Source organism: Chinchilla lanigera, unplaced genomic scaffold (genome assembly GCF_000276665.1).
Source record: "Chinchilla lanigera isolate Chin_1 unplaced genomic scaffold, ChiLan1.0 scaffold00049, whole genome shotgun sequence".
Taxonomy (NCBI): domain Eukaryota; kingdom Metazoa; phylum Chordata; class Mammalia; order Rodentia; family Chinchillidae; genus Chinchilla; species Chinchilla lanigera.
Window position 1 is genome coordinate 2,450,721 of NW_004955450.1, and position 12,204 is coordinate 2,462,924.

General features: G+C 59.3%; 1 protein-coding gene across 4 annotated transcripts in view; it reads right to left on the reverse strand.

Annotated features, from left to right (window-relative positions):
* Lingo1 (leucine rich repeat and Ig domain containing 1) overlaps positions 1-12,204 on the reverse strand; it is a 57,620-nt gene that overhangs the window by 14,953 nt on the left and 30,463 nt on the right. Inside the window, exon 1 of one of the 4 annotated variants that reach the window (XM_013518819.1) lies at positions 4,341-4,358. The exons of 2 other annotated variants lie outside the window; for them this stretch is intronic. The gene's annotated coding sequence lies outside the window, so the exon portion shown is untranslated. Of the gene's footprint in view, positions 1-1,196; positions 1,494-4,340; positions 4,359-12,204 lie in introns of those variants that run through there. One more of the 4 variants, XM_005393496.2, reaches the window with a different exon arrangement.

Genomic DNA, 12,204 nt, shown 5'->3' on the forward strand with positions numbered 1-12,204 from the left:
CGGGCTCCGCGCTCTGCCGCGGCGCCGGGAGGGAGCGCAGAAGCGGGGGAGGGGGGAGGGACCAGGAGGAGGAGGGACCGGCGGTGGAGGAGGGACGGAGAGGAGGAGGAGGTTGCGCGGCCGCTCAGCCGAGAGGGCGTGGGGCGAGAGCGCGCCAACCCTGCCCCGCAAGAGGGGCGCGCCCGTCCTCGCCCGCGTCCTGCGCGGAGCGGAGCCCTCCAGGTCCGGCTCCCCGCGGGTCCCCGGCCAGCTCGGCCGGAGTCCGGCCCGCGTTCTCTCCGAGTGCGCGCACTCTGCAGGGGAGCGAGCCGGGCCACACGCGTGTGCATGCGAGTGCGCGTGTCCGCACGTGGTAAGCGGGGTCGCTGCACACTGCCGCGAGGACGCACCTGCGCACGTGAGCGGACAGCGCCCCCCACTCGGCCAGGGTTGTTTGGAGGACAGCAAGAGAGGGGTCAGACCCAGGGCCGCGGTCCTGTTCCCCTAATCGGAAAATGCGAGCAAAGCCCCCAGGAACCCCATCCTAGCAGCCGGGGCTCCGCGTTCCACCCCTCCCTAGCCTCACTTGCGCCTTCGCGCCAGGTCTAGCCCGGCAGGGTCCAGTCCTGCAGGGGGCGCGGGCCTCGCCAACGGCTGCGCCCCAAGCGCCGCTCCCAGCAGCCGGCAGAGGGCGCGCGGAGCCTCGGCTTGGGCTGCTCTGTGCCTGACCCGGCTCCGGAAAGGTCCGGTCCAGAGAATCCATCAGGTCCTGAGGCCACATCTAAAGATGCCCCAGGGAGCGAGACCTCTCCCAGAGATCCGGATGACACCAAGATCTTAGGGTGTCTTGGCCCCCTTGGGAACGCACCCACTGTACACCCCCACCTCCTGGAAGGCAGGTGCGCGGCATGCCAAGCCAGTTTCGAACACAGCCATCGACACGGACTCCACACGGCCCCTCTGGTAGCACATTTGTGTCCCATAAGCACAGAGCTTCTGATGACACCTGGAGTCCACAGGGAGGGGCTCCCGCAGGCAAGGAAGGAAGCTGAGGCAGGAGCCTGATCCAAGGCCACCAGTTTCCCCAAGCAGACTCGGACCCTGCTCTCAGAGTCCCCTTCTGGAGCCAGGCTAGCATTCCCTGCAGAACGCCTGGCCACAAGGAGAGGCGGCTCTCCAGCTCCACCCAAGCCCAACCACCCCAGAGTCGCACAGACCTGTTCCAGGGAAACTGATCCTGGGTCCCTCTCAGTCTCACTGCCTCACCCCTGCTCTGGACGTCCTGCCTGAAGAAGGCTCCTGCCTTCTGTGTCATAGTCATGCTCATCCCAGGCCCGGTTAGGGCCCCTTCCCGCCAGGTGCCATCCCCCAGCAGTGCTGAGCAGAGCTGCAACTGTTCCTGTGTGACCAAGATCGGGAGCCAGGCTCAGAGAGGTTACTCGACTTGCCCATGGTCACACAGCTGGCAAGGCATGGGCAGGGGATCTGAGTCACCTTCCAGGCTGAGTAAGCCCGGAGGAGGCTGGCTTGGCAGAGGGATTTGCAGGTGGGAGGGACCCAGGAGTCCCCTCCCTTCCAGAGCCCAGTGCAGGCGGCTGGGCCCTCACCTAGCTGCTGCTTGGACCCCGTTTCCCATCTCTCAGCCCCCCTCCCGGCTGTTTGTGAGTGCTCGCCTCCCGCTGCCTCCCACAGTGACAGGAATAGATGCTCAGGCTCCGCATCGCGGCTCCCCAGACCCGGCGGGGGCGGGGCTATTCCTGGAGCGGGGCTGACGCAGGCGAGGTGCAGCCCCCCAGATCCCGCCCGCGGCTCACCTGCTGCCTGCCTCAGGAATTTCTGGGGAAAGGGGGGCAGCCCGTCGCCCCAGTCTGCCCTGGATGCTGGCTGCAGACGCTGGTGTCCCAGGGTGGGGTCCTCCAGGTCCACAGTTGTCCCTGTGCATCCAGGAGGCCTTCTGCTTCCCTGTGTCCCCAAAGGATATGACCCTCAACCCCACATCCTTGTAACCTGCTGTGGAAGTCATGGGCCAGGCAAGGCTTTGGGGGGCTCAGCCTGGGCCTAATCCCTGACCTTGCTCTCCAGACCCACTTGGAGGGGCCTCCCTGGGGCCAGCCAGCGAGGGCCAGATGTCCCTCCACCCCGTCTGCTGGTGGTCCCCAACACAGGGCTCTCAAGAGCCCTGGGGCCACGGAAAACCCGAAACACTGGGGCAGCCCCTCCAACAAGCAGGAGGTCCACCCAGAGCTACAGCAGAGAGAATTTTCCCAACAGCTCCAAGCGTGACTGCGCAGGGCCACCTGCTGGGCACGCCTCGCTCCTGGTTTCTGACCCTGCCTTGAGATCTAGCCAAGACTTAGCTTTTCCATTCTGCACCTCCCCAGATAAGACGACCCATGTTGTTCCCCTTTCTTCCCAGTCTGTAGAGAGGAAATGGCCAAGCTGTGTGTCCCACTGGTGGGCACCCAGAGGCTCTGGCTCTTGGAAGAGAATTTGGCAGTTCCAGTACGGGCCAGATGGGGGCTGCCAAGAGATTCTGGGGAGGGGGCAGGGCCATCTAGCACTCATCCAGCCCCTCTGCCAGCCAGGCCGTAAGCTGGACTTCACTCCTCATCTCATAGCGAGATGGGCATCACCAGCCCACTGTACAGCTGAAGGCGCTGGCACTCAGGAGGGCACCGCTTCCCCAAGCCCTGCCCTCCTGTGCTTGGGAGTCTGACATGCAAGAGGTGGACCCTGTGATGGATAAGGTCCCTCGGACACAGAGGACGGCACACACAGCCCTGCCACACACCTGGAATGGGCTGGTCCTGCAGCCTATGTCCCAGCACCTTGCAGGGTTTTACGATGATGATTATTTCTGAAGGCACTGGAAATTAACACCGGCTCTAAAATGGCTGGGACAGTGGAGTCATTGTGGACTCCACAGTCTCTAATTAGCAAGAAAAACAGAGTTGGCAGGCAGTGGGGGTTGGGTTGGCAGTACAGGCCCAGGAGCAGGGGGTGTGGCCGTCAGGTGAACATCATGTTTCCCTTTATGCCACAATTTTGCTGATCACCTGTTGCATGCCCTTGAGGGGTTACAGCCTCAGCTTCCCTAACTATGCATGGGGTCGGGGGCTGGGATTCCCTAGGACCACTGAGACAGCTGGCACCATGGTTTCTTGGAGGATCAGGCATCCCCAAGAAGCTGAGTTTCAGAAGCCAGGCTATGCAGCCCTTGGAGCCACAGCAGAGACCCCAGACTCCTGGCTCTTGAAGCGTCTATGCTGGGCTTGGTGTAATGAAGTCCCGGAGCCTCGGGCTGGTGTGGACGGGTGGAGAAGTGGCAGGAAATCCATAGGTCAGAGCCCTGCACTGGTGCTGCTGTAGAGGCGGACAGGGACGGGGCAACTGGGGGCACTAACAGCAAAATCCCCTCTTGGTGGCAGACCTAGAGCTGCAGCCAGGCTCAGGCTCTTGCTGCCTCCTCCTGACCCCTCCCAAGAGCCTGAAGGTGGCTCACAGAGGGTCCCATGCGCCTGCTCACCACATTCTGCATGGGTGGCTGGCACAGGGAGGAACAGAAGGAGGGGACTCCCCACTATGGTTGACTTGGAGGGACATCTGTGGTAGGTGCAGGCTGAGACAGCGAGGGCAGGCGGTGGCGAGCCTACCTGCTTAGTCAGGCGTTCTCTTCTCTGGCACCTACTGACTACTGGCTTCCTCATCACAACTGTGCTCTGCTCCTGGCCCTCCCGCTGTCATCACGTCTCTTCTAAGGCCCCTTCTAGCACCCCACGCTGAGGAGCAAGACCAAGTTCTCCATCCTTGAATCCTCTCTCCTCCTTGGTCAAATCAGGGCCCTCAGTGGCCCTTCTTCCCTAACTCTGCTCCTCTTCCTCTCCTAGCTGGGCCTCCACTCCTCAGGCACCTCCTTGATTCCTCATCTATAAGAGGAGAACCTAGCAGGGTCCATCACAGAGCGGCATGAGGCCTTCATAACACTCCCTGTGGGTCCTGCATGGGAGCCGGCCTGACCTCAGCAGGCCCCTGATGAACATGGGTGTCACTAGGCATCCGGTGCAGTGATAGGTGTACTCAGCCCCGGCCCTTCCACTGTCATCAAGTCTCTCCTAAGGCCCCTTCCAGCACCCCATGCTGAAGAGCAGGACCAAGTTCTCCAGCCTTTGAGAATCAGGAACACCTGGAGGCTGTGGATTGATCTTGTGGCTCCTCTGCAGTGAGCCCCGAGCCCCGATGGCAGAGGGTTCCACACGCATAAACTAAAATCCCTTCATCAGCGGGGCCCAGTGGATCCTTTAGAGAAGGGACTGGGATGGGAACAGGGGCACTCCTGAATCCTTACTCTCAATTCCACTCACCTCAGCGTGCGGGCCGCTCACACCTCTACTGGAAAGGGTCCAGGTAGCATGTTTTTATCTACAAGCAATGCCGGCAGCCTTCTCCTGTGGGCGTGAACAGCCTCTTAGAGGACTCCAGGCAGAAGCTCCACAGCCACGGCAGGTCAGGGGCTGCCTGTCCTGGGCCTCGCCACGGCCCACTGAGCAGGGCCGCCTGGCTGCAGAGCCCAAGGTTACCGAGGAGTAAGCGCTCTCTCTGCAGTCAGGTGTGAGCAGGGTGTGTCCACCCGCCCTGAAGGTCCTCCAGGAAAACCCTACTGCTCTAACCCGGAGTTACAGGGGATGCAGTCAGCGGCCTTAAGCAGACAGGGAAGCATACAGTCCATTAAGAAAAAAGATTAAATTGGAAGCAGAAACAAAAATGCAAATAGAAAAAGCAATCTGTATAAAGGGACCCTCCCTGGCTCCCTGGGACCCAAGGCTCCGTACTTGGCAGAGCGGCTGCTCCTGAGAGGCCGGCGCGCAGTCCCCAAGGCACATGTCAGGGGGAGCTGGAGCTAATATGTGCCAACAGGCAGCACTATTAGCAGATCTGTTCATTAAGTGCCCGTCTTGAGCTCTGCTGGGTTGGAGACTTGTTTATTAACTTAAGCCAGAACCTGTTACCAGCGGAAGTAAAAGGCAGCCCAGCCACAGAGCCAGGCTGTCTTGGGTTCCCATTCTGTCTTTAATTGCTGTGTGACCCTGGACAAATTTCTTCACCTCTCTGGACTTCAGCTGCTCCATGATGGGCAGCCCTAAGATGATTCCCATGGTCTCCACTCCTGGCATTTCCACTTCATGATTCCCTCCCCTCAAGTGTGGGATAGACCAACAGACTCACTACCGATATACAAAATGTGGCCAGAGCAATGAGACTTCCACCACCAAGATTAGATTATAAAACGCTGTGGCTTGTCTCTGGTGCCCTCTATACACGGCTTGCTGTCTACTCTGAAGGGGCAGCTGCCATGTTGTGGGCAGCCCAGTTGCGAAGCCCACATGGACAGGAACTCACACCTCCAGATGACATCACACTGATTGGGGGCCATTTGTTACCCAGCCACAGATAACTGATACAATGCCATCTGTTCAGGGATGTAACACTCCTGCCTCCCAACAGTGAGGGCATGACATCACAAGGAAGAAGTACCTGCTGCTGGTGGAGTGAGGGAGGGCACAGCACTCCCTGATGTCTGTGAAGCATTGGAGAGGTAGTCTGTGTCCCTATAACTCCTGTCCTGAGGTGTATTCCCAGGAAACAAGGAGGAGGTCCAGGAAGGTCACCACAGAGACTGTCTACAACACTGAGAACCCAGAAGATCCCTGTGAGCATCCCTGGGGAGAGGAATGGATGGAATGTGGTTTTTTTTTTTTTTTTTTTTTTTTTTTTTTGGTTTTTCTCTGGTACCGGGAACTGAACTCACGACCTTGTGCTTGCCAGGCAGGCGCTTTGCCACTGAGCTAAATCCCCAGCCCCGGAATGTGGTATTGATCGTGCAGCAGAATGCAGGTAGCAATGGGGATGTGTGAGTCACATACACTACCATGGGGGACCCCACAGACACAATGGGGAGCAAAACAGATACACAGAGGGGTACCACCGGGATAAACTTTAGAAGCACCAAGCCCTACAAACTGACTTTGGGGTCTATGTACACAAGGAAAGGATGCAAGCATTGAGGGGAATAGCAAACCCCAATTCTGGGTGTTGCCCAGACAGCGGCTCATTCGATCTTCTGGAAAACGCCAGAATCCATTCCATTTTTGTTACTTCTTCTGACAGAGGAAGAAACTGAGGTCAGCATTCTAGGGAGATGTGCCTGGCTCTTGAATCTAGCGGGAGGCTGGGGCTTGGTTCCCTACTGTGCAGTTAATTTCAGGGAGTGCCCGGCCTCTGTCTCATCCTCTGTCCCACAGGACAGCCTTGTTTCCTTTCTCTGACCTGAAACACTGGCAGACGGGGCCCCCAGTGAGCCACACTGCACGCCAGCTACAAAGCAGGGGCCCAGCACCAAGGAGGTAAAGACAACAGCAGGTGTGAGTGGGACAATTCAATCCAGCACAACTTAGTTTGATTTAGCTTCACCTGGCCTGGGTCATAGATAGGCCGAGGCCGAGGGACGTCGCTGGGCAGCTGTGATGGGGGGGCCCTGCGCAGGTGCTTCGACAAATTCCCACATCAACCTCAACCTCACCCACAAAGGAGGGACTGTTATCGTCCCCACTCAGCCAATGAGAACCCAGGAACAGGCTAGGCAAGCAGCTTGCTGGGTCCACACAGCAGAGCTGGGATGGTTAAGATGCACCCAACCTGGACCCTGTCCTGCCCTTAGGGTGAGCACAGGAAGGAAGGCCCAGGCCTTGCTGCCCAGGGTCATCTCAGCCCTGACCACGGGGAGTCTGGGGATTGAGAGGAGGAGGAGCAACTGGGCAGACTCTGGATGGGAGGGGAGGCTGGTGCTCAGGCAGGTAGGACATCATTTATCCATCTAACCATTTCTTCATTCATTCATTCAACAAGCATTTACTATAGCCTTCTTGGTACTCTAAAAGGCCATGACCTAGCAAGACCCAGCATGACTCAGGCAGAGGTGAGAGAAGTGGGTGCTTGTACCCTACAGATCAGGATGGGGATCCAGGAGGTAGTGATGGCCGTGCTGAAACCAGAGGGCAAAAAGGAGCCAGTCAAGCTGGGCATGGTGGCACATGCCTGTAATCCCAGCAGTCAGGAGGCTGAAGGAGGAGGATTGCCTTAAGTTCCAGGCCAGCCTGGGCTAAATAATGAGCCTCAAAAAACAAAAAAGGAGCCAGTCAGGGCCCAGAGGTAGGGGTGGCATCACACAGACAGGAGGGGGCAGAGGTCTGACCCTGAGCTGGGGAAAATGTCTAGCCCTAGGGAGGCAATGCAGGCCAAGGGGTCCAGCACGGCTGGGATAGGCTGAGGTTGCGGTGGCTGTCACCTCTCTTAGGCAGGGTGGCTTCTCGGTCCCCTGCCATCACAGCCCCATGGGCAGGCCGGCCCCTCTGCAGAGGCTGGAGAGCAGAGAGTTGGAAGCCATGTAATTATGTGCAAGCAAAGGAGAGGCCTTAATAATTGATGGTGGGAGAGAGTAAATATCGGTGGAGGCACCAGGCCTCATCGCCCGTCCCGTCTGGCGGGGACCCAGGGCAGCCGCCCGGCCGCTAATATGCCTATAAATTATTGAACTTAGAAAGAAGAAAGCGGGTGTCACGTCGCACCCACGAACAGCTTGTTAGCTGAGACGGACGGAGGGGCGGCCAGCTTGGCACGGCGTCCACTCCCCCACACTCGCCCGATGATGATGACGAGGACACAGATGGGGGTGGGCGTGGCGGGAGGCTAAGCGCCGCTGGCCCTGCGCCCCGCAGCCCACCACTGACCCACGTGGAGTCGGCGGTGCCCGCAGAGGAGGCTGCAGCCGAGAGTACTGAGGATGGGGCGTATCCACGCCAGCATTCTAGGAGCCCAGGAGCTGTGAGCTGGATGCACGGAAGGACCAGCCACTGGTGTCTGATGCCAGGGTGCATCCCCTCAGAAGGCCACCGGCTGGCTGTGGGACCCAGGCAAGCTGCCTACCCTCTCTGGGCCACTGTCCGGTCAGATTGTCTGGGGACCCTCTTGTATACCTTGGAGGTGGTGGGAGAGTCCTGAGAGCATACCCGGGTGACAGGGTAGGCCTGGTGCCAAGTGGGCCCTCAGGAATGGTTGCTACTTCACTCTGAACACCAGCCCCCTCACAGCGCCTGCTAATACGATCAGGCCCAATGAGGCTTCCCTCACCAGGCTGCTTACACTCCATTAAGGCCTGAGCCCAGGACGGCAGGGGAAGGGACACTGAGGTGAAGAAGGGGGCCAGGCCCACCCTGGACCCCATCACTGCAGGGACCCTACCCGAGGGCAAAGAAAGCGGAAGTCAGATCTGGAACCAGAGCACAAGGAGACTGGGTGGGGTATCATGGCTCCTCCTGGTAAAGAGCTTGGAACTCACTGTCCCTGGGGCAGGGCCAGCTGTCTGAGGCCCCAAAAGAAAGTGGAGCTGCAGTCTGGCAGCATGCCCACCGCATGCTCACAGCACCCAGGGCCACACAGGTGGGCAGTCTGGGCCTAGAGGAGGCGTTCCTGTCCCCCACCTGGCCCCGGGAGACCACAGATCAGCCCTCCATAGGTGGCCCAAAGCCTGACCCATTCCTTGGGCTGTGTTTGCCCAAAGGCCCCCTCCCCAGTCCTGACCCAGCAGGGCGCTGGTTTCATAGTGGTTCCCTAGGCTTCAACTCCCAGGTCCCCTCTGCACCCTGTGTTATGTCTGCAGCCTCAGTCTGTCCTGAGGTTTGCTCTGCATATGCATAGAGAGGTCCCATGGCCACCAGAGGCTGCACAGCATGGAAGCACAGAGGAACCCTGAGTCTGGGCCTCCTGCCTCTCCTTGCAGCAGCTGGACCCAAGCTCAGCGCCGTGACAGCTGCTGGCATGGCAGGGTAGCATCCTGGAGCTCTTGTCTGCAGCCCCCAGCACCCACCCATCCCTGCCCACAGGGGTGGGGCAGTTGGGGTGCTTCCTGCAAAGTCAACCAGGTGGCCTGGTAGGAGGGTAGATGGGGTATCTTCCAGGGACAGGTATGGGCCTGGGTGCTCCCTTTGGGCCCTTGGTATAGCTCCCCACCAAGAGGGGACGTTTCTTGTTCAGAACCACCTGGGTCACATGCAGGGGACAGCACAATGAGGCAGCCAGACCCTGGGACAGGAAACAGGGGCCCCTGGCCAGGTCCCTGCACAATGCCGGGAGCCCGTAAGCTGCTAGAGCATCTTGACCACGGTCACAACACAGCCACTCTGTGGCCAGGAGGCCATGGGCTTGTGGCTTAGGGGGATAGGAGGGAGCCAGGAGACCTTCTATGTCTGTCCTGATTGTCCCCCTCTTCTGGCCACCCCCCACCCCAGTGATGGGCAAAGTGTCCCAGATGTCAGGGACAGGAGGTACTGATGCTGGTCCAGCCAACACCGAAGTTCTAGGTTTGCACCCTAGCAGAGCCAGCACAGGCCAGAGGCAGCAAGACCAAGAGGAAACTTCCTTCTGGGGGTCTGGCCACCCCCAGGCAGGACACCCAGCTTTCTGCACCCCTGCAGGGTACATCTGTAAACAGGAGCTTGTGATGGCTGGGAGAACCCTCTGGAACACAAACCATTCCAGGTGGCACACTCAGGCCAGTTCCCTCCCTGCCTGCCTCCCTGCCTGAACATAGCATTCACTCTGCAGGAGGAGGGGATCCCAGGAGAGGACCCCACAAAGCCTGGGAACAGGCCTGCACCATCAGCCCCGAGTGGGCTGCTCTTTCTACCCGTCCTTGCAGGTAGGGCCTGGAAGCCCAGACCCCACAGCTCTGAGGCCATTGAGTGAGGAGGATGCCTGGGTCCTGGTTCCCCAGGGCGGACCTGCGCCTCTCCTTGCTCTGCCTGGGCCCACTGCTGCCTGGGGCTGTTCTGCCATCTGGGAAATGGATGTGGCATTGGTGGGGAGTGAGCGGCGGCAGGGGGAGCAAGAAGCACCCGTGAGTGATCCACTGGGAAAGAGGCACCAGAGCAGGGCTGAGTCCAGGCCAGCTGCACCCCAGCCTCTCACCAGCCACTTCCGCAGCTGAGGGGCGTGGGCTGGGCTGGGTCCCTTGATCTTTCCAGCCACACCATGCAGACAGGAAAACAGAGGCAAGAGAGGGGATGGTTTCCCAGCTGCCGCCCATCCTGACACCCGTGACAGTCACAGAGGTTTGAGGGTGGGACAGAAGGACCTGGGTGGGTCCTGTCTCTGGCAGCCAGAGGTAGAGACAGCCAGGGCCTCTGATGCCAGGAGGGCTCCTCGCAGCCTCTGATCAAAGCGGGACACGCACACCCTGGCACAGCATGTTCACACCACCTGCTGGGGCGTGAAAGCCAGCCATAAATACCTGCACCATGGCGGTGGCGCATCAGCAAGTAGGGAGACAGCAAGTGGTGTGCCCTCAGGAAGTCCCCAGTGACGCACACGCCGCAGACCCCCCCCCCCGCACCCCAGATGCCACTCCCACCCAGACACATGCACTGGGCACCAGCTCATCCCACAGTACCAGTCCTGCACCACAGTAGGGCAGGCAGGACCACCCACCCCCAGATCAGGGGCTGCAGGGCCTGGTGAGACAGCTTGCAAAGATCCCACACTCCAGAAAGCTGAGTCAGGAGGGTGCCCAGACACAGCCGGTGAGCAGGGCGGAGTAAGGCGTGTGCCACAAGCCAGCTGCCTACCACTCTCTGTCTCCCAGGATCACCACACAGCAGGCGGAGAGTGGACCTCACTGCCCTGTTCCACAGGTGCCCAGTTCTTGAACACTGCAGGGCACTTCCACACCCACTCCAGGTGCTGGAGGTGGAACAAGCAGGCAAGTTCCTCTCCTGGCTAAAGATAAGCACCAGCTACCGCCGGGCTCTGGGAAGCATCAAGAACTGTTCCTGTCATTCCTGTGGGTCCCTGCAGTGCCACCAGGGCAGTCCTCAGTCACATGCCACCAGCATCCACTCTGCATCCTGAACATGTCCTACTGGTCCCACCAGCATTCTAGAAGGCAGGTGACCTCTCCTGGGAGCCAAAGAACAGACAAGATCTTGCTGGTAATGCTCAACCCAAGGTGGGCACTGACCAGCTCATGGGGCATGGAGGAGGGCAGCCCAGGGCACCAGATGCCCGATGCCCTTGGACACCTCCACTGCCCCGGGTTCCTTCCTGTGCCAGCTGCAAGCCCAGCAAATGTACAGGGTCCAGGCTCGGCCTGAAGGGGCCTCCCAAACACATAGCCCCCAGCCCACTCCAAGGCAGCATGAGGGGACACTGCCCCCAGCACACACGGGCTCACTCTGGTTCTGTCCCTAGAGCAGTCCTGCTGCCTGGCACCTCAACATCATGGCAACTGAAAGAGCTGAGTAGGGGGCAGAGTGGGGAGACAAAGGACTGTGGCTCACAGCCAAGTAGGAGGCTCAGCTCCCCTGTCCTCAGCATCCCAAACTCTGTGAGTAGGTGGGGAAAATGGGCAGAGGATTCCCGGGAAGGGGATCTAGGACTGCCAGCTCTCTCTGCCACACAAGCAAGCCTCAGAGGCCGTCCTGCTATCTCCCCAAGGAGGGTCTTCAGGATCAGCCCTCATCTCTACCTGCATGACTTCCAGTGCCTACCAGAGAGATCTTCTCCCTCAGACCCTAAGGAGCACCAGGAAGGCGGGACAGGGAGGGCATGGTCCAATGATGGCAAGGATGCATGGCAGGTGCCAGGCCTTTCCTCTGTACCCGCAGATGCCCCTTCACAGCAGCTGGGCCTCAACCCCTGCCCTATTCTCCGCAGCCCCAGGAAGAAGATTCTGCTGGATTCCCACAGTACCAGTGAGGAAACAAAGGCACAGACCCAGTGTCCCAGAGAAGTGAGTGGCACCATTTCTCACAGAAAAGCATGGGCCAGGGCTGGGGATATAGCTCAGTGGCATAGTGCCTGCCTGGCAAGCATGGGGTCATGAGTTCAATTCCAGGTACCAAAAAAAAAAAAAGGAAATGAAGGATGAAAGAAATCTTATGGGCCAGGCATACAGCTCAGCGGCACAGCGCCTGCCTCGCAAGCACAAGGTCATGAATTCGATTCCTGGTACAAAGGAAGGAAGGAAGGAAGGAAGGAAGGAAGGAAGGAAGGAAGAAAGGAAGAAAGGAAGAAAGGAAGAAAGGAAGAAAGGAAGAAAGGAAGAAAGGAAGAAAGGAAGAAAAGAAGAAAGGAAGGAAGAAAGGAAGGAAGGAAGGAAGGAAGGAAGGAAGGAAG